The sequence below is a fragment of the Atractosteus spatula genome, unplaced genomic scaffold (assembly GCF_055471065.1).
Source record: "Atractosteus spatula isolate fAtrSpa1 unplaced genomic scaffold, fAtrSpa1.hap1 Scaffold_7, whole genome shotgun sequence".
Taxonomy (NCBI): domain Eukaryota; kingdom Metazoa; phylum Chordata; class Actinopteri; order Semionotiformes; family Lepisosteidae; genus Atractosteus; species Atractosteus spatula.
In genome coordinates this window covers 321,364-339,896 of record NW_028296901.1, presented here as the reverse complement: position 1 = coordinate 339,896, position 18,533 = coordinate 321,364, and the positions used below count along the sequence as shown (strand labels likewise).

The following is an 18,533-nucleotide window of genomic DNA, read 5'->3' as shown; positions in this document are numbered from 1 at the left end:
AAACTTATCCCTTGTCCAAATTTCAGGTCCTTCCCGGCTCCGAAGCGAGAAACGCAGGGAGTTCTTCCTCCACTCTTTCCTCGCCCAAGGGATTCCGGCCATCGCAACAAACGCCATGCTCAGCCCGCTTCCGATCTCTCCAAACAATCCGACGTCCTCCGATCCTGTTCACCGCACAGCAAATCCTGTCCACAGCAATTTCCTCGCCACCGCCGTTCCCCCTTCTCGTCACCACGATCCTTCTGGCTCCAAAACTCCACGATCCCCCATCCAGTCGTCTCCGTCACAGCATTCCTCCTGTCGCCTTCCCGACCCCCTGGACTAAGACCTCGGAATTGCGGGCTTGCCGGCTTAAACCTTGATCTTAGCCAAAAGGCCGAGAAGCGATGCCCGACGCCGGCCTTGGGCGGGCGCGCGGGCGTCCGGCTGGCGCGCAGCGGCGCAGGCCGACGCCTCTGGAGCCCGGTCCGCACGCGGCTGCCGGCCGCCCGGACTCCGCTCTCCCCCTCTCTTGCCTGCCTGCTTGCTCGCCTGCCTGCCCGCCAGTCCCGGGCGGGGGCCCTGCTCTTTGATCTCCTGTCAACGGCCCGACAACGACCGCAGCCGCGGGGGGCGCCAGCCGGCCGGCCTCCTTAGCTTAGGCCCCTCCCACCAGCAGCAGCCGTGCCGAGTGAGCTGCAAGCGAAAGCGGACCGTCGGCACCTGCGGGCAGAGGCAAGGGGCAGCGCTCTCTCGGGAGGGACGGGGACACACACACACCTGCCTGCCTGCCGAAAAAAAGAAAGAAAAGGTGTATATACTAAGTTTTTTGGAGGGAAAACGGCCGGCTGTCGAAAGGGGCCCGCCTGCAAGGACGGGGACACACACACACACACACACACACACACACACACACACACACACACACACACACACACAAGCCACGCCTGCCTCCCTGGAAAAAGGAGGAAAAAACTAAGTTTTTTGGAGGGAAAACGCACGGGAGCCGAAAAGGGGGCCGGCCTGCTTGCCGAGAGAGTCGAGGCGCGGGAAAGTGCACGGAGGGAGCACGGGAACGGGGAGGGGGAGAGAGAGAGACACAGAGACACACAGATGGACGAGAGACGAGACCGGAGAGGAAGGAGCTCCGGTCCACCTCGCTTGCTTGCTAGCTACGTCTGTCTTTTCACCGCTGAGAGAAGGTAGTGCACCGTTCCCGGAGGCGCTGCAATACCGGGCCGATGCGTGGAGAGGACGGAGCAAGCTCCTGATCCAGCTCCCTGTTCCAAAAATCCGTTTAATATGTGGTCCCCCGATGGGGGACGTATCAGATATTAAACTGATAAGAACAGATTTTTTTTTTTTTTTATTACAAAAAACAAAATACAGCAAACCATAACATCATAAATCCAAAAAACTCAAAACCTAGAACCCAAATCCCAAAACACCAATCTTAACAAGCATCTATTATCATAATCCCGCCCGTTATGCAAATCAACTTTCCACCCCACTCAAAATAATCTCAAGATGCACTCTGTTAACCTAATCCTCCCCTTTCCATGAAACAAACTCGATTCCCATGAAACCCAAATAACTCGATTCAACAAATAAGTTCGCCTAATCCCAAATTCCACCCCAAACCCCACCAGCACAAATTAATCTCAAAATTACATACATCATCCTTGTCAAAAACCCGCCCCTTATGCAAATAAAGACCAACCCTCCATTCTCAAGCCAGCGCAAAGTATTACACAATTAAACTTTACTCGTCCATTATACCAACTCAAACAAACTCGGTGTTAAACCTTCCCTTTTGACTCGCACTCAGCCTCCCCACTGTCTGATAAATCAAAAATTATCACTTTTTCCGGCCCAATGTTTTATCAAATCATCCCTTATCAAAAAACATTCCTCTCTCGTTCTCCCTGTTATCCTATAACTAACCGGCAGCGTCCCATCCGACATAAATTCAATACAGCAACCCTTGTATTTCCCTTGCAGAACTTCTACTGCAGCCGCACATTTTGATCGATTATCCGCAAGCCACTGCTGCCATGCTGGATGCACATCAAACGATACACGCGCACACCCAGCAACTACTCCTGAATCTAAAGGTTGACCCTTTTGTACAACCTCTACCTTCTGCACATTTAATTGACCCTCAGTCCCCCCCTCTCCCTTCGGCTTCCCCTTCACTGACACCTCCTTTGTTTCCACACTAGTCTCTCCCTTCGGCTTCCCCTTCGCTACTACCTCCTTTATTTCCACACTAGTCTCTCCCTTCCCCTTCCCCTTCAATGCTACCTCCTTTGTTTCCACACTAGTCCCTCCCTTCTCCTTTCCCTTTACTAACACCTCCTTTGTTTCCACACTAGTCCCTCCCTTCTCCTTTCCCCTTGCTAACACCTCCTTTGTTTCCACACTAGTCCCTCCCTTCTCCTTTCCCTTTACTAACACCTCCCTTGTTTCCCTGCTAATCTCCCCCATCCCCTTCCCCTTCTCAGGAACCTTCTCTATTTTTACCTTGACCTCCCCGCTCCCCTGTCCCTCCCTTATTCCAACTTCACCCTTCCCCCTCCCCTTCCCCAATGCCTCCTCTGCTTCCCCACCACCTTCTCCCTTTGTACACTCCCGAGACACATGTCCTATTTCTTTACACAAGAAACACCTCTTCCCCTGCACACATTCCTTTGCCATGTGGCCCAATGTCTCACACAGCCTACACCGTACCAACGTACACAGCCTTGCAAAATGACCCCGTTCTCCACATTTATAACATGCAAGGGGCTGCCCAGAATACTCTAGGTACCCCTTACGAGTCCCGATCTTGAAAAAGGCAGGAGGGTGTATCACCCCCTCTGCCACTGTCTTCCCCAGACGCAACCTCATCTGGTATGTTCTTTTTCCAGTCCACACTCCGTCCGGTTCCAAATCTCTCTTCCCCACTCCTTGTAGATCCACAAATTGCTGCAGGAAGGAGACTATGTCCCCCTCCGGAACAAAGGGATCGCCCATATGAACTGTCAACACCTTCAGTTCCCCAGCAAACAGCGGTTCGACTTGAAAAAGCCGAAACGGTGCGTCCTCTTCCTTCTCCTGCACCTTCCTCCAAACATCCAAACATAAAGCTTCTGAAATCAAAGTCAAATCAAAAATCCCCCGGGCACCAAAGTCCTGTAAACACAAAATATCTTCAAAACGTAAACCCAGACCATCAAACAAAACAAGCTTTTTAAACTTAGCTCGGTCCCAAGCCTCCAGTCCATCCCGGCTCCTCGGCATGAAACGGAGAGAGTCCTTCCTCCGCTCCTCCTTCAGCCAAGAAAACCCCGCTGACTTCCAGCCGTTCTGCTCCATCCTCTCGTCGTCGTCCACCAACGGCAATCCTCTCCACACCAGCACTGCAAAAGGTCGTCCTTGGCAGCAACACTCCTTCCACCGTCCGGCAATCCTCCTCGTCGCCCTCGTCACCAAGCACCAGCTCTCCAACCTCCGAACTCCAGACTCCACTCCTTCCGGTCAGACCTTCCGTCCCCACGCCTTCCCGACCCCCTGGACTAAGACCTTGGAATTGCGGGCTTGCCGGCTTAAACCTTGATCTTAGCCAAAAGGCCGAGAAGCGATGCCCGACGCCGGCCTTGGGCGGGCGCGCGGGCGTCCGGCTGGCGCGCAGCGGCGCAGGCCGACGCCTCTGGAGCCCGGTCCGCACGCGGCTGCCGGCCGCCCGGACTCCGCTCTCCCCCTCTCTTGCCTGCCTGCTTGCTCGCCTGCCTGCCCGCCAGTCCCGGGCGGGGGCCCTGCTCTTTGATCTCCTGTCAACGGCCCGACAACGACCGCAGCCGCGGGGGGCGCCAGCCGGCCGGCCTCCTTAGCTTAGGCCCCTCCCACCAGCAGCAGCCGTGCCGAGTGAGCTGCAAGCGAAAGCGGACCGTCGGCACCTGCGGGCAGAGGCAAGGGGCAGCGCTCTCTCGGGAGGGACGGGGACACACACACACCTGCCTGCCTGCCGAAAAAAAGAAAGAAAAGGTGTATATACTAAGTTTTTTGGAGGGAAAACGGCCGGCTGTCGAAAGGGGCCCGCCTGCAAGGACGGGGACACACACACACACACACACACACACACACACACACACACACACACACACACACACACACACACAAGCCACGCCTGCCTCCCTGGAAAAAGGAGGAAAAAACTAAGTTTTTTGGAGGGAAAACGCACGGGAGCCGAAAAGGGGGCCGGCCTGCTTGCCGAGAGAGTCGAGGCGCGGGAAAGTGCACGGAGGGAGCACGGGAACGGGGAGGGGGAGAGAGAGAGACACAGAGACACACAGATGGACGAGAGACGAGACCGGAGAGGAAGGAGCTCCGGTCCACCTCGCTTGCTTGCTAGCTACGTCTGTCTTTTCACCGCTGAGAGAAGGTAGTGCACCGTTCCCGGAGGCGCTGCAATACCGGGCCGATGCGTGGAGAGGACGGAGCAAGCTCCTGATCCAGCTCCCTGTTCCAAAAATCCGTTTAATATGTGGTCCCCCGATGGGGGACGTATCAGATATTAAACTGATAAGAACAGATTTTTTTTTTTTTTTTTTTTTTTATTGAAAAACAGTTCATTAAATTCCATTATTTTCCTTTACCTTATTTTCAACCATACTTATAAGCACAAAGTACTGTTTTCTAATAAAACATAAAAGGAAACAAATCACAACCAACCAAATACCTTATTCATATTGACAAACAAGGTCATATCAACCATTAATTCACAAACCCAAATACGCAGCCTTTGTCATCCAACCCTATAGCACAGCACACACGCCTAGGCTAATACAGAATCAGTACATCTGTTAAACATAACATTTCAACCCAAAAGTTCCATTCCATAATCAGCTAACAGAATCTTCAGTAAACTACCAACAAATCCCATTCATATCAACAAAATTGCACAAACAAATCAAATCGCAACCAAACCTATTCACATCCCATCACATACCCCAAAACCTCCACTCATCTCCATAATCCCGCCCATTATGCAAATTAACCCAGATACCCTTTTTTCCAAACTGTCAGTACAATCCATTTCCGTAACTCTACTATATACATCCAAAAACCCGTCCTAGTGAAACAAATCAAATTTTCCCACTAACCAACCCCAAAACCTCTGTCCTATTTACATTGCCCATCCCTTTTACAAGTATTTCAACAATCAATTTCACATAACATTCAATACAATAACTTCGTTATACTTATACAAATTCACGTCAGTTAATAACAAAAAACAAAAAACACAGCAAACCCAGTATCACAATTCCACATTATTCACGTCCAAACATTCGAAGAAAACCCGCCATATAACCCAAACTCGCCGCCTAATTCCCTAATCCCGCCCCTTATGCAAAAAGGAAACCTAACATCTAACGTCTATACCTTAAATCTACATCATCCCTTCCCTTTCTTTTTTCCTTTTTTCCTAACTGTCTGTCCCACCTTAACCTCACCCTTCTCATTCCCTTCCTCCTTCACATCTACAGTCAAGCCTGATACACTTCCACCAGCATCACCATTCACCCAACGAAACTTAAGTCTGTTTGACCCCTCCTCAACACCTGACACATCTCTCTCCGCGCTCCCCAAACCATTCGTCCTACTGTCGATCCCACTATCTCCCTGAAACCGCCCCTCTAACAAAATGCCCGTGTACCCTTCCTTCTCTAAGTCCAGTTCACATGATTTCACAAAGTCAGAATACTGTCTCTCTTCGTCGCTGTCAATAAACCCGTCCGCATACACTACCATGTCCTCAGAGTCATAAATTCCTCCCTGCACATCACTCCCTTCTTTCTCCATGTCTCTTACATTCCTACTCACACAGTTTACATTAACACTCTTCTTCACATTCTTTATACAACACTGATAAACATGTCCCGGCTCGTCACACAGATAACACTTTTTCTCTTGCAGGCAATTCCTGGCCACGTGACCTGTCTTCCCACACCGCTTGCAGGACACCAACGTACACTGTGAAGCAAAATGTCCACGTTCCCCGCATACCATACACGCAAGGGGCTGCCCAGGATAAACCAGGTAGCCCCTATGGGTCCCGATCTCGAAGAATGCAGGGGGGTGTATCACCCCCTCCTCGGCCGTCTTCCCCAGTCGCAGTCTCATCAGGTAAGTCCGCTTCCCATTCCATACACCATCAGGATCCAACTGTCTTTTCCCTGCTCCTTGCAAATCCACAAAATGTTGTAGAAATGCCTCAATGTCCTTCTCTGGAACAAATGAATCAAACACATGAACCATCATGACTGTCAATTCCCCGGCAAACATTGGCTCCACACGAAATAACTTAACCGGATCCTCATCCTTCTTCTCCTGAACCTTTCTCCACACATCGAAGCACAAAGCTTCTGATGCGAGAGTCACTTCGAACACTCCCCGGGCACAATAATCCTGGAGGCAAAAAACGTCCGCCAAGTTAACCCCCAAACATTGAATCAACATAAACTTTTTAAACTTATCTCTATCCCAGCACACAGGTCCGTCGCGGCTCCTCAGTGAAAAAGAAAGGGAGTTCTTCCTCCGCTCCTTCCTCGCCCAGGGATGCCCAGCCATCGTTCCAGCAAAATCCTCAGCGCTCCTTCCGGATCCTCCAGGTAAGCAAAACCGCCGTTGTCCAACACCGACCACCGTCTCAGCAAATCCTCGTCACCACCGCTCCAGTCTTCCAGGCTCCACCATCAGCACTCCGTTCCTTCAGGTCCTTCCGTTCCTCCCCTCGCCTTCCCGACCCCCCGGACTAAGATCTTGGAATTGCGGGCTTGCCGGCTTAAACCTTGATCTTAGCCAAAAGGCCGAGAAGCGATGCCCGACGCCGGCCTTGGGCGGGCGCGCGGGCGTCCGGCTGGCGCGCAGCGGCGCAGGCCGACGCCTCTGGAGCCCGGTCCGCACGCGGCTGCCGGCCGCCCGGACTCCGCTCTCCCCCTCTCTTGCCTGCCTGCTTGCTCGCCTGCCTGCCCGCCAGTCCCGGGCGGGGGCCCTGCTCTTTGATCTCCTGTCAACGGCCCGACAACGACCGCAGCCGCGGGGGGCGCCAGCCGGCCGGCCTCCTTAGCTTAGGCCCCTCCCACCAGCAGCAGCCGTGCCGAGTGAGCTGCAAGCGAAAGCGGACCGTCGGCACCTGCGGGCAGAGGCAAGGGGCAGCGCTCTCTCGGGAGGGACGGGGACACACACACACCTGCCTGCCTGCCGAAAAAAAGAAAGAAAAGGTGTATATACTAAGTTTTTTGGAGGGAAAACGGCCGGCTGTCGAAAGGGGCCCGCCTGCAAGGACGGGGACACACACACACACACACACACACACACACACACACACACACACACACACACACACACAAGCCACGCCTGCCTCCCTGGAAAAAGGAGGAAAAAACTAAGTTTTTTGGAGGGAAAACGCACGGGAGCCGAAAAGGGGGCCGGCCTGCTTGCCGAGAGAGTCGAGGCGCGGGAAAGTGCACGGAGGGAGCACGGGAACGGGGAGGGGGAGAGAGAGAGACACAGAGACACACAGATGGACGAGAGACGAGACCGGAGAGGAAGGAGCTCCGGTCCACCTCGCTTGCTTGCTAGCTACGTCTGTCTTTTCACCGCTGAGAGAAGGTAGTGCACCGTTCCCGGAGGCGCTGCAATACCGGGCCGATGCGTGGAGAGGACGGAGCAAGCTCCTGATCCAGCTCCCTGTTCCAAAAATCCGTTTAATATGTGGTCCCCCGATGGGGGACGTATCAGATATTAAACTGATAAGAACAGATTTTTTTTTTATGTTTTTATTAGAAAACAGTACAAAAGTGCTTAAATCTTTAAACTACCCACCACCTTAACACCACGTGATCAAGTCCTTCCAGCGCTCCTTAGCCGCTGCGAATCCCCAGCGCTTGACGTCCCATCGGATTCTCCGCACCACATCCCTTTTCACCTTCTGGAGGATGCCTGGGACTGTTCCTTCAATGTTATGCCTAATCAGCTCCGTCCGTGCGTCCCAAATGCTGAGCTTGATTAAGCTGACTAGCAGCCACAGAAGAAAGCGTGTGTTCCATCTTCGAGAACCGGGCACACCTTTCATCACCAGGCTGAGTGACAAGGGGAAACCCAGACCCACCTGCACGAAGAGGCGCCGGCTGGACCTCCACACCTGCTGCGCAAACCCGCACTCCCAGAAGACATGGTTCACTGTTTCTTCCTCCGTGCAGCCTTGTCTCGGGCACTGGCTCTGTCTGGACAGGCCATGCGAATGCATAACTGCCCTGACCGCCAGTCGACCCCATACACCGAGCCAGTTCATGTCTTTCAGTTTATTATCTAGGCCCTTAGGTTGGGCCTGCTGCCAGATGTTCCGGGGCACACCCAGGATCGCTGGCCTGTCTTCTGCCACGATGGTCCTGTACATTCCTCTATGGCTCAGCGTTGCTGTTCCGTCCCGAACCTCTGGGTGTGCCCGCAGCCACTGCACTGCGTGGCGGTAGTGCAGTGGGAGTCGCTCGGCCTTCGGGGTCGTGTTCGTCCAGGCGGCCAGGTGTCGCATGTGTGCCGAGAGCCAGAGGCTCACGAAACAGCTGCACAGGTGAGGCGGGTTGCTGTACAAGATGGTACACAGGTTTGCAACAAAGGCGCAGTCCAGTTTAGTTGGAAAGTCCAGAATCCCCCTGCCACCGTCTTCGACGGGCCTGCACATATCCTTCCTTCTGATGCGCTCGTACGAGTTCCCCCACACGAAGACGAAGATGGCTCGCGTGAGCTCTTTCCTCTTCCTTGCAGGTAGGGGGTAAACGACCGCCAGGTGGAGCAGGAGGGGCAGAATTTCTACCTTCAGCACCAGCGCCTTTCCGATCCATGTTAATGAACGCTGCCGCCAAAGGCCCAGCTTCTGGTTGACCTTCCGGAACCTGGCCGCCCAGTTCAAGCCTGAGGAGTCCGTGGTGTGAAAAAGGACCCCCAGGACTTTAACCGGGCCCGTTGTTGTTGTCAGTCCCCCAACGATCTCCGGCTCATATGCCCAGGTCCCGAACAGCTTCACTAGGCTCTTGGCGTGGTTCAAACGGGCGCCGGTGCCTCTGGAGTATGCCTCTATGGTGTCCAACACTCTCCCCAAGCTTCTTTCAGAGCTCAGGAAGAGCGTGATGTCATCCGCATAGGCGGCGATCTTCGCCTCCTGCCCGCCTCCACCTGGTACTCGTATTCCAGCCACCGCAGGATCCCTCCTCAGTTGGTCCAGCAGGAGTTCGAGATAGATCACGTACAGCAGGGGCGACAGAGGACAGCCCTGTCGCACACCACATCTTACTGGGATACTCCTCCCTACTGCTCCGTTCACACATACCCGGGATTTCGCGCCGGTGTATAGCGCCTTAATCCACCTGACAAACCTGTCAGGCAGACCCTTCCTCCGCAGGAGCGCCCACAGGATTCCATGGTGGACCCGGTCGAACGCCTTTGCCTGGTCCAGGCTCACCAGCATGAGCGGCAGGCCTCTATCTTCAACCCAGGCGATGGTGTCCCGGATCAGCTGCAAGGTCCAGCTGATCTTCCGGCCTGCCACGCCACATGTCTGGTCCGCCCCGACCAGCTCCGGCATCACCGTTCTCAGGCGGCCGCCCAGCACCCTGGCCAAGATCTTATAGTCCGTGCACAGGAGCTGGATCGGCCTCCAGTTTCCCAGGTCCGCCTTGTCTCCGCCTTTGTAGATCAGCGAGATGACCCCGGTCCTCATGGAGAGGCCCAGGTCTTCACTGTTCAGGGCCTCGTTGAAGACCTGCACCAAGAAGGGCTCCAGATGACTCCAGAAGGTGGAGTAGAACTCTGTTGGTAGGCCGTCAATGCCAGGGACCGTGCCCTTCTTCAAACCGAGCATCGCTTTCCTCAGTTCTGCCCCTGACACTGGTCCGGCCAGGGTGGAGGTGTCATCCACCACCCTCTCCACACCTTCCAGGAGCTTCTCCCTGATGCTGGGGTCGGTCTCCTTCTCCTGAAACAGAGACGTATAGAACCCTGTGGCACACTCCACCATCCCGGGTATGTCCGTGGCTGCAGTCCCGTCTTCGCGCTGGATGCTCTCGAAGAGACAGCGCTCCTGCCGTCTCCTCACAGCGCCGAAGAACTGGGGCGAGCATCGTTCTTCCCCTTCTCTCCACACTCCCCGCAGTCTGAAAAGGAAGTCCTTCGCTCTCTGCAGCCACTGGTCTCTGAGCCGGCCTCTGACCTCCGCGATCCTTTCGCCGTCAAAAGCGCCCCCCTGGTTCAGCTGCTCGTACAGCGCCTCGAGTTCTTCTTGAAGATGGGCACACTGGCGTTCCTCCAGGCTCCGCCGGATCCAGCAATAACGCTTGGTGACCGTCGCGAGAGTCTCCTTACACGATTCCCACCAGTGCACCGAGGAGCTAAAGAGCTCCCTCCTCTCCTCAAAGTCCCTCAGCACTGACTCGATCTTCTTCCGGTATCTCGCCTCCTGCAGAACTTGTCTGTTCAGCTTCCAGTACCCAGTCTGGAAGCCGGGGTCCTCAACACCAAAAGAGACCGACAGCAGCCGATGATCCGAGAACCAGGTGGGGGTCACTTGCCTGCTCAGGACTTTCCACTTCACAGTAGAGAGGATGTAGTCCAATCGCCGGAAGATCCCTCTCCCGTTATCCCACGTGTGGTGTGCGACATTCCGAAACCCGTCTCTAAGGCCGAAGTCTACGATCAAGGACCTCAAGAGATGAACTCCCTGGCCGTGCGCGTCTCCCAGGTCGATGTTGAAATCGCCGCCCACGATCAGCTCCCTGTTGGTATACAGCAGGGGCTCCAGGTCTTTCAGGAAAGTACCCTGCTGTCGTCTGTCTGCTGGGGCGTACACGCTGACTAACCTGACCCTTGTTTTCCTCCAGATCCCGTCCACCACCAGCAGACGTCCGGGGATGACCGAGCTGACCGACTGGACGACGAAACCTGGCGAGCCGCACAAGATGCCGACGCCGGTGGAGTTCACCCCTCCGACGCTCCACCACGAAGGACCCTTCCTCCACTCCCTCTGAAAGGTCCTCACGTCGTTGAGGTCCTTAAGGTGGACTTCCTGCAGGAAGACCACGTCCAGGTGCCTCTGAGACAGGTAACGGAAAACTGCCACTCTCTTGTCCTGCCTTCTCAAACCCCTCACGTTGACCGTTGCCGCCACGAAGGTCATGGCGGTTCCCGTGGGGGGGTGTCACTCTCCATCGCCTCCTCGAGGCTGAGCTCGGGAGAGCTTGCTGCCCCTGCTGTACTTACCGAAGTGTCGTCGGTGGACATGTAACCAACTTCGGCGGGGCTATACTGGGGTTCTTGCTCGGGGGTGGCCATGCTCACCTGGCAGGTAACCACCGGGCTGCCGTCCTCCGTCGTGTTCCGCGACACCGAGAAGGAGCTCATTAATGCTGGTCCTGATCCTTGTCCAGGCGGAAGAGAGTCTTCGGCGCTCTCGAGCTCCGAGTCGCTCGAGGCTGACAGGTACTCCGACCCCTCTTCCATCCCCTCAGGGTCCACTGACTCTCCCTGGTTCCTGTCCTGCTCTTCCCCCTTGACTGTCCTTTTCTTTTTCTCCTGGGTCTCCTGGGACTGTTGTTCTTCTCCCATCCGCTTCTTCATCTTCTTCTTCCGTTTGCCCTGTAGGGGCGCCACCTTCTCCTCTTCTGCTGGCGCTGGTGCTGCTGCTGCAGGTGCTCCCTTCCCCTTCCTGCGGTGTCCTTTCTTCACCACCAGCGCCCAGCTCTCTTCGCTGTCCTCGGCCTCCCGAGAAGTTCCCGGCTGTTCGTCCTCTCCCTCCACCCGTTGATCGTCCTCCACCTGTTCCTGCCGTCTGCTTCCTTCCTTCCCTCCCCCGCCAGGGGCTGCACTACCCTCTGGCTGATCTTCCTCTTCGCCGTCCTCCACTGCCAACCTTGCCCCCTCGAACATCACCCTGTTATACTCGGCGCTTCTTTTTATGCACTGGCGGAACAAGTGCCCCGTGTTGCCGCACAGGGAGCACTCTTTCACTGGACACTGCCGTGTCGAGTGGCCCCGCTCATTGCACCGTCCGCACTCCGTTGCCTGACACGCCCCCTCTCGGTGTCCGGATCTGCGACACTTGCGGCAAAAATCCGGCTGGTTCCAATAGTACAAATACCCCCTACCTGATCCGATGGCAAAGGTGGCCGGTGGGTGGGCAAACCCGTCGTTGGTTCTGCTGTCCCTCCTTAGTTCGACCTCGTATCTCCGTTTGCCGGTCCAGACTTTCCGGGTATCCTGGATGATATGGGGCCCGCTTCTCACTTCCACATACCGCCGAAGGAAGGCCGTGACATCGGTATCTGTGATGAAGGGCTCGAACATGTGCACTACCACCCACCGCCTGTTGTCTCCCTGCAGTCCGCCGCACTCGTACTCGCGCATCCCTCCACTCTCGATGACCTCTGTGCATCTCTTCACTACCCGTCCATAGACATCCGCGTTCACAAAGGTGACATCCAAAAATTTCTGTGCCCGGTTCCCCTGCACACATTTAAGTTCCGCCACGCTAACTCCCAAAATGTCAAACAAAATTTTGTCTTCTACCTCCTCTCGCCCAGGCATCTCCGTCTCCGCCTTCCAGTTCAGTCTGATGGTCCATCTCACGCTGGGATCCGTCCCAGCCCTCCTGGATTCTCCGGGGTCCGTGGCCATCCCGGAGCGCAGCCTTTCGGCTGCAAGCAGCCTACTCCCCAGCAAAAAAGGAAACTCCCAAGTCCGCAATCCAAAGGCAAATCCAAGCAATCCGGGTTCAGTTCAGCAAGCAGTCCAAAAAACCGTGTCCTTGTTGTAGGTGTCCTCGTTCGTCTCTCCCTCGGCCCCTGATCTTGGCCAAAAGGCCGAGAAGCGATGCCCGACGCCGGCCTTGGGCGGGCGCGCGGGCGTCCGGCTGGCGCGCAGCGGCGCAGGCCGACGCCTCTGGAGCCCGGTCCGCACGCGGCTGCCGGCCGCCCGGACTCCGCTCTCCCCCTCTCTTGCCTGCCTGCTTGCTCGCCTGCCTGCCCGCCAGTCCCGGGCGGGGGCCCTGCTCTTTGATCTCCTGTCAACGGCCCGACAACGACCGCAGCCGCGGGGGGCGCCAGCCGGCCGGCCTCCTTAGCTTAGGCCCCTCCCACCAGCAGCAGCCGTGCCGAGTGAGCTGCAAGCGAAAGCGGACCGTCGGCACCTGCGGGCAGAGGCAAGGGGCAGCGCTCTCTCGGGAGGGACGGGGACACACACACACCTGCCTGCCTGCCGAAAAAAAGAAAGAAAAGGTGTATATACTAAGTTTTTTGGAGGGAAAACGGCCGGCTGTCGAAAGGGGCCCGCCTGCAAGGACGGGGACACACACACACACACACACACACACACACACACACACACACACACACACACACACACACAAGCCACGCCTGCCTCCCTGGAAAAAGGAGGAAAAAACTAAGTTTTTTGGAGGGAAAACGCACGGGAGCCGAAAAGGGGGCCGGCCTGCTTGCCGAGAGAGTCGAGGCGCGGGAAAGTGCACGGAGGGAGCACGGGAACGGGGAGGGGGAGAGAGAGAGACACAGAGACACACAGATGGACGAGAGACGAGACCGGAGAGGAAGGAGCTCCGGTCCACCTCGCTTGCTTGCTAGCTACGTCTGTCTTTTCACCGCTGAGAGAAGGTAGTGCACCGTTCCCGGAGGCGCTGCAATACCGGGCCGATGCGTGGAGAGGACGGAGCAAGCTCCTGATCCAGCTCCCTGTTCCAAAAATCCGTTTAATATGTGGTCCCCCGATGGGGGACGTATCAGATATTAAACTGATAAGAACAGATACTACACTTGATCTTAGCCAAAAGGCCGAGAAGCGATGCCCGACGCCGGCCTTGGGCGGGCGCGCGGGCGTCCGGCTGGCGCGCAGCGGCGCAGGCCGACGCCTCTGGAGCCCGGTCCGCACGCGGCTGCCGGCCGCCCGGACTCCGCTCTCCCCCTCTCTTGCCTGCCTGCTTGCTCGCCTGCCTGCCCGCCAGTCCCGGGCGGGGGCCCTGCTCTTTGATCTCCTGTCAACGGCCCGACAACGACCGCAGCCGCGGGGGGCGCCAGCCGGCCGGCCTCCTTAGCTTAGGCCCCTCCCACCAGCAGCAGCCGTGCCGAGTGAGCTGCAAGCGAAAGCGGACCGTCGGCACCTGCGGGCAGAGGCAAGGGGCAGCGCTCTCTCGGGAGGGACGGGGACACACACACACCTGCCTGCCTGCCGAAAAAAAGAAAGAAAAGGTGTATATACTAAGTTTTTTGGAGGGAAAACGGCCGGCTGTCGAAAGGGGCCCGCCTGCAAGGACGGGGACACACACACACACACACACACACACACACACACACACACACACACACAAGCCACGCCTGCCTCCCTGGAAAAAGGAGGAAAAAACTAAGTTTTTTGGAGGGAAAACGCACGGGAGCCGAAAAGGGGGCCGGCCTGCTTGCCGAGAGAGTCGAGGCGCGGGAAAGTGCACGGAGGGAGCACGGGAACGGGGAGGGGGAGAGAGAGAGACACAGAGACACACAGATGGACGAGAGACGAGACCGGAGAGGAAGGAGCTCCGGTCCACCTCGCTTGCTTGCTAGCTACGTCTGTCTTTTCACCGCTGAGAGAAGGTAGTGCACCGTTCCCGGAGGCGCTGCAATACCGGGCCGATGCGTGGAGAGGACGGAGCAAGCTCCTGATCCAGCTCCCTGTTCCAAAAATCCGTTTAATATGTGGTCCCCCGATGGGGGACGTATCAGATATTAAACTGATAAGAACAGATTTTTTTTTTTTTTTTTTTTTTTTTTTTTATTGGAAAACAGTTCATTAAATTCCATTATTTTCCTTTACCTTATTTTCAACCATACTTATAAGCACAAAGTACTGTTTTCTAATAAAACATAAAAGGAAACAAATCACAACCAACCAAATACCTTATTCATATTGACAAACAAGGTCGTATCAACCATTAATTCACAAACCCAAATACACAGCCTTTGTCATCCAACCCTGTAGCACAGCACACACGCCTAGGCTAATACAGAATCAGTACATCTGTTAAACATAACATTTCAACCCAAAAGTTCCATTCCATAATCAGCTAACAGAATCTTCAGTAAACTACCAACAAATCCCATTCATATCAACAAAATTGCACAAACAAATCAAATCGCAACCAAACCTATTCACATCCCATCACATACCCCAAAACCTCCACTCATCTCCATAATCCCGCCCATTATGCAATTAACCCAGATACCCTTTTTTCCAAACTGTCAGTACAATCCATTTCCGTAACTCTACTATATACATCCAAAAACCCGTCCTAGTGAAACAAATCAAATTTTCCCACTAACCAACCCCAAAACCTCTGTCCTATTTACATTGCCCATCCCTTTTACAAGTATTTCAACAATCAATTTCACATAACATTCAATACAATAACTTCGTTATACTTATACAAATTCAAGTCAGTTAATAACAAAAAACAAAAAACACAGCAAACCCAGTATCACAATTCCACATTATTCACGTCCAAACATTCGAAGAAAACCCGCCATATAACCCAAACTCGCCACCTAATTCCCTAATCCCGCCCCTTATGCAAAAAAGAAACCTAACATCTAACGTCTATACCTTAAATCTACATCATCCCTTCCCTTTCTTTTTTCCTTTTTTCCTAACTGTCTGTCCCACCTTAACCTCACCCTTCTCATTCCCTTCCTCCTTCCCATCTACAGTCAAAACTGATACGCTTTCACCAGCATCACCATTCACCCAACGAAACTTAAGCCTGTTTGACCCCTCCTCAACACCTGACACATCTCTCTCCGCGCTCCCCAAACCATTCGTCCTACTGTCGATCCCACTATCTCCCTGAAACCGCCCCTCTAACAAAATGCCCGTGTACCCTTCCTTCTCTAAGTCCAGTTCACACGATTTCACAAAGTCAGAGTACTGTCTCTCTTCGTCGCTGTCAATAAACCCGTCCGCATACACTACCATGTCCTCAAAGTCATAAATTCCTCCCTGCACATCACTCCCTTCTTTCTCCATGTCTCTTACATTCCTACTCACACAATTTACATTAACACTCTTCTTCACATTCTTTATACAACACTGATAAACATGTCCCGGCTCGTCACACAGATAACACTTTTTCTCTTGCAGGCAATTCCTGGCCACGTGACCTGTCTTCCCACACCGCTTGCAGGACACCAACGTACACTGTGAAGCAAAATGTCCACGTTCCCCGCATACCATACACGCAAGGGGCTGCCCAGGATAAACCAGGTAGCCCCTATGGGTCCCGATCTCGAAGAATGCAGGGGGGTGTATCACCCCCTCCTCGGCCGTCTTCCCCAGTCGCAGTCTCATCAGGTAAGTCCGCTTCCCATTCCACACACCATCAGGATCCAACTGTCTTTTCCCTGCTCCTTGCAAATCCACAAATTGTTGTAAAAATGCCTCAATGTCCTTCTCTGGAACAAATGAATCAAACACATGAACCATCATGACTGTCAGTTCCCCGGCAAACATTGGCTCCACACGAAATAACTTAACCGGATCCTCATCCTTCTTCTCCTGAACCTTTCTCCACACATCGAAGCACAAAGCTTCTGATGCGAGAGTCACTTCGAACACTCCCCGGGCACAATAATCCTGGAGGCAAAAAACGTCCGCCAAGTTAACCCCCAAACATTGAATCAACATAAACTTTTTAAACTTATCTCTATCCCAGCACACAGGTCCGTCGCGGCTCCTCAGTGAAAAAGAAAGGGAGTTCTTCCTCCGCTCCTTCCTCGCCCAGGGATGCCCAGCCATCGTTCCAGCAAAATCCTCAGCGCTCCTTCCGGATCCTCCAGGTAAACAAAACCGCCGTTGTCCAACACCGACCACCGTCTCAGCAGATCCTCGTCACCACCGCTCCAGTCTTCCAGGCTCCACCATCAGCACTCCGTTCCGTCAGGTCCTTCCGTTCCTCCCCTCGCCTTCCCGACCCCCCGGACTAAGATCTTGGAATTGCGGGCTTGCCGGCTTAAACCTTGATCTTAGCCAAAAGGCCGAGAAGCGATGCCCGACGCCGGCCTTGGGCGGGCGCGCGGGCGTCCGGCTGGCGCGCAGCGGCGCAGGCCGACGCCTCTGGAGCCCGGTCCGCACGCGGCTGCCGGCCGCCCGGACTCCGCTCTCCCCCTCTCTTGCCTGCCTGCTTGCTCGCCTGCCTGCCCGCCAGTCCCGGGCGGGGGCCCTGCTCTTTGATCTCCTGTCAACGGCCCGACAACGACCGCAGCCGCGGGGGGCGCCAGCCGGCCGGCCTCCTTAGCTTAGGCCCCTCCCACCAGCAGCAGCCGTGCCGAGTGAGCTGCAAGCGAAAGCGGACCGTCGGCACCTGCGGGCAGAGGCAAGGGGCAGCGCTCTCTCGGGAGGGACGGGGACACACACACACCTGCCTGCCTGCCGAAAAAAAGAAAGAAAAGGTGTATATACTAAGTTTTTTGGAGGGAAAACGGCCGGCTGTCGAAAGGGGCCCGCCTGCAAGGACGGGGACACACACACACACACACACACACACACACACACACACACACACACACAAGCCACGCCTGCCTCCCTGGAAAAAGGAGGAAAAAACTAAGTTTTTTGGAGGGAAAACGCACGGGAGCCGAAAAGGGGGCCGGCCTGCTTGCCGAGAGAGTCGAGGCGCGGGAAAGTGCACGGAGGGAGCACGGGAACGGGGAGGGGGAGAGAGAGAGACACAGAGACACACAGATGGACGAGAGACGAGACCGGAGAGGAAGGAGCTCCGGTCCACCTCGCTTGCTTGCTAGCTACGTCTGTCTTTTCACCGCTGAGAGAAGGTAGTGCACCGTTCCCGGAGGCGCTGCAATACCGGGCCGATGCGTGGAGAGGACGGAGCAAGCTCCTGATCCAGCTCCCTGTTCCAAAAATCCGTTTAATATGTGGTCCCCCGATGGGGGACGTATCAGATATTAAACTGATAAGAACAGATTTTTTTTTTTATGTTTTTATTAGAAAACAGTACAAAAGTGCTTAAATCTTTAAACTACCCACCACCTTAACACCACGTGATCAAGTCCTTCCAGCGCTCCTTAGCCGCTGCGAATCCCCAGCGCTTGACGTCCCATCGGATTCTCCGCACCACATCCCTTTTCACCTTCTGGAGGATGCCTGGGACTGTTCCTTCAATGTTATGCCTAATCAGCTCCGTCCGTGCGTCCCAAATGCTGAGCTTGATTAAGCTGACTAGCAGCCACAGAAGAAAGCGTGTGTTCCATCTTCGAGAACCGGGCACACCTTTCATCACCAGGCTGAGTGACAAGGGGAAACCCAGACCCACCTGCACGAAGAGGCGCCGGCTGGACCTCCACACCTGCTGCGCAAACCCGCACTCCCAGAAGACATGGTTCACTGTTTCTTCCTCCGTGCAGCCTTGTCTCGGGCACTGGCTCTGTCTGGACAGGCCATGCGAATGCATAACTGCCCTGACC

The 18,533-nt window shown here is 55.0% G+C and overlaps 6 non-coding genes across 6 annotated transcripts; all 6 read right to left on the bottom strand.

Annotated features, from left to right (window-relative positions):
- Nucleotides 1-1,179: 1,179 nt before the first annotated feature.
- Nucleotides 1,180-1,366, bottom strand: LOC148805549 (U2 spliceosomal RNA). Its single transcript, XR_016090201.1, has one exon. It is a non-coding gene; the product is annotated as a U2 spliceosomal RNA (small nuclear RNA).
- Nucleotides 1,367-4,400: 3,034 nt separating this feature from the next.
- Nucleotides 4,401-4,589, bottom strand: LOC148805548 (U2 spliceosomal RNA). The gene has a single exon (XR_016090223.1). It is a non-coding gene; the product is annotated as a U2 spliceosomal RNA (small nuclear RNA).
- Nucleotides 4,590-7,633: 3,044 nt separating this feature from the next.
- LOC148805547 (U2 spliceosomal RNA) lies at nucleotides 7,634-7,826 on the bottom strand. The gene has a single exon (XR_016090220.1). It is a non-coding gene; the product is annotated as a U2 spliceosomal RNA (small nuclear RNA).
- Nucleotides 7,827-13,680: 5,854 nt separating this feature from the next.
- Nucleotides 13,681-13,871, bottom strand: LOC148805546 (U2 spliceosomal RNA). The gene has a single exon (XR_016090170.1). It is a non-coding gene; the product is annotated as a U2 spliceosomal RNA (small nuclear RNA).
- Nucleotides 13,872-14,652: 781 nt separating this feature from the next.
- On the bottom strand, nucleotides 14,653-14,848 carry LOC148805545 (U2 spliceosomal RNA). The gene has a single exon (XR_016090279.1). It is a non-coding gene; the product is annotated as a U2 spliceosomal RNA (small nuclear RNA).
- Nucleotides 14,849-17,880: 3,032 nt separating this feature from the next.
- Nucleotides 17,881-18,074, bottom strand: LOC148805544 (U2 spliceosomal RNA). Its single transcript, XR_016090197.1, has one exon. It is a non-coding gene; the product is annotated as a U2 spliceosomal RNA (small nuclear RNA).
- Nucleotides 18,075-18,533: the final 459 nt, after the last annotated feature.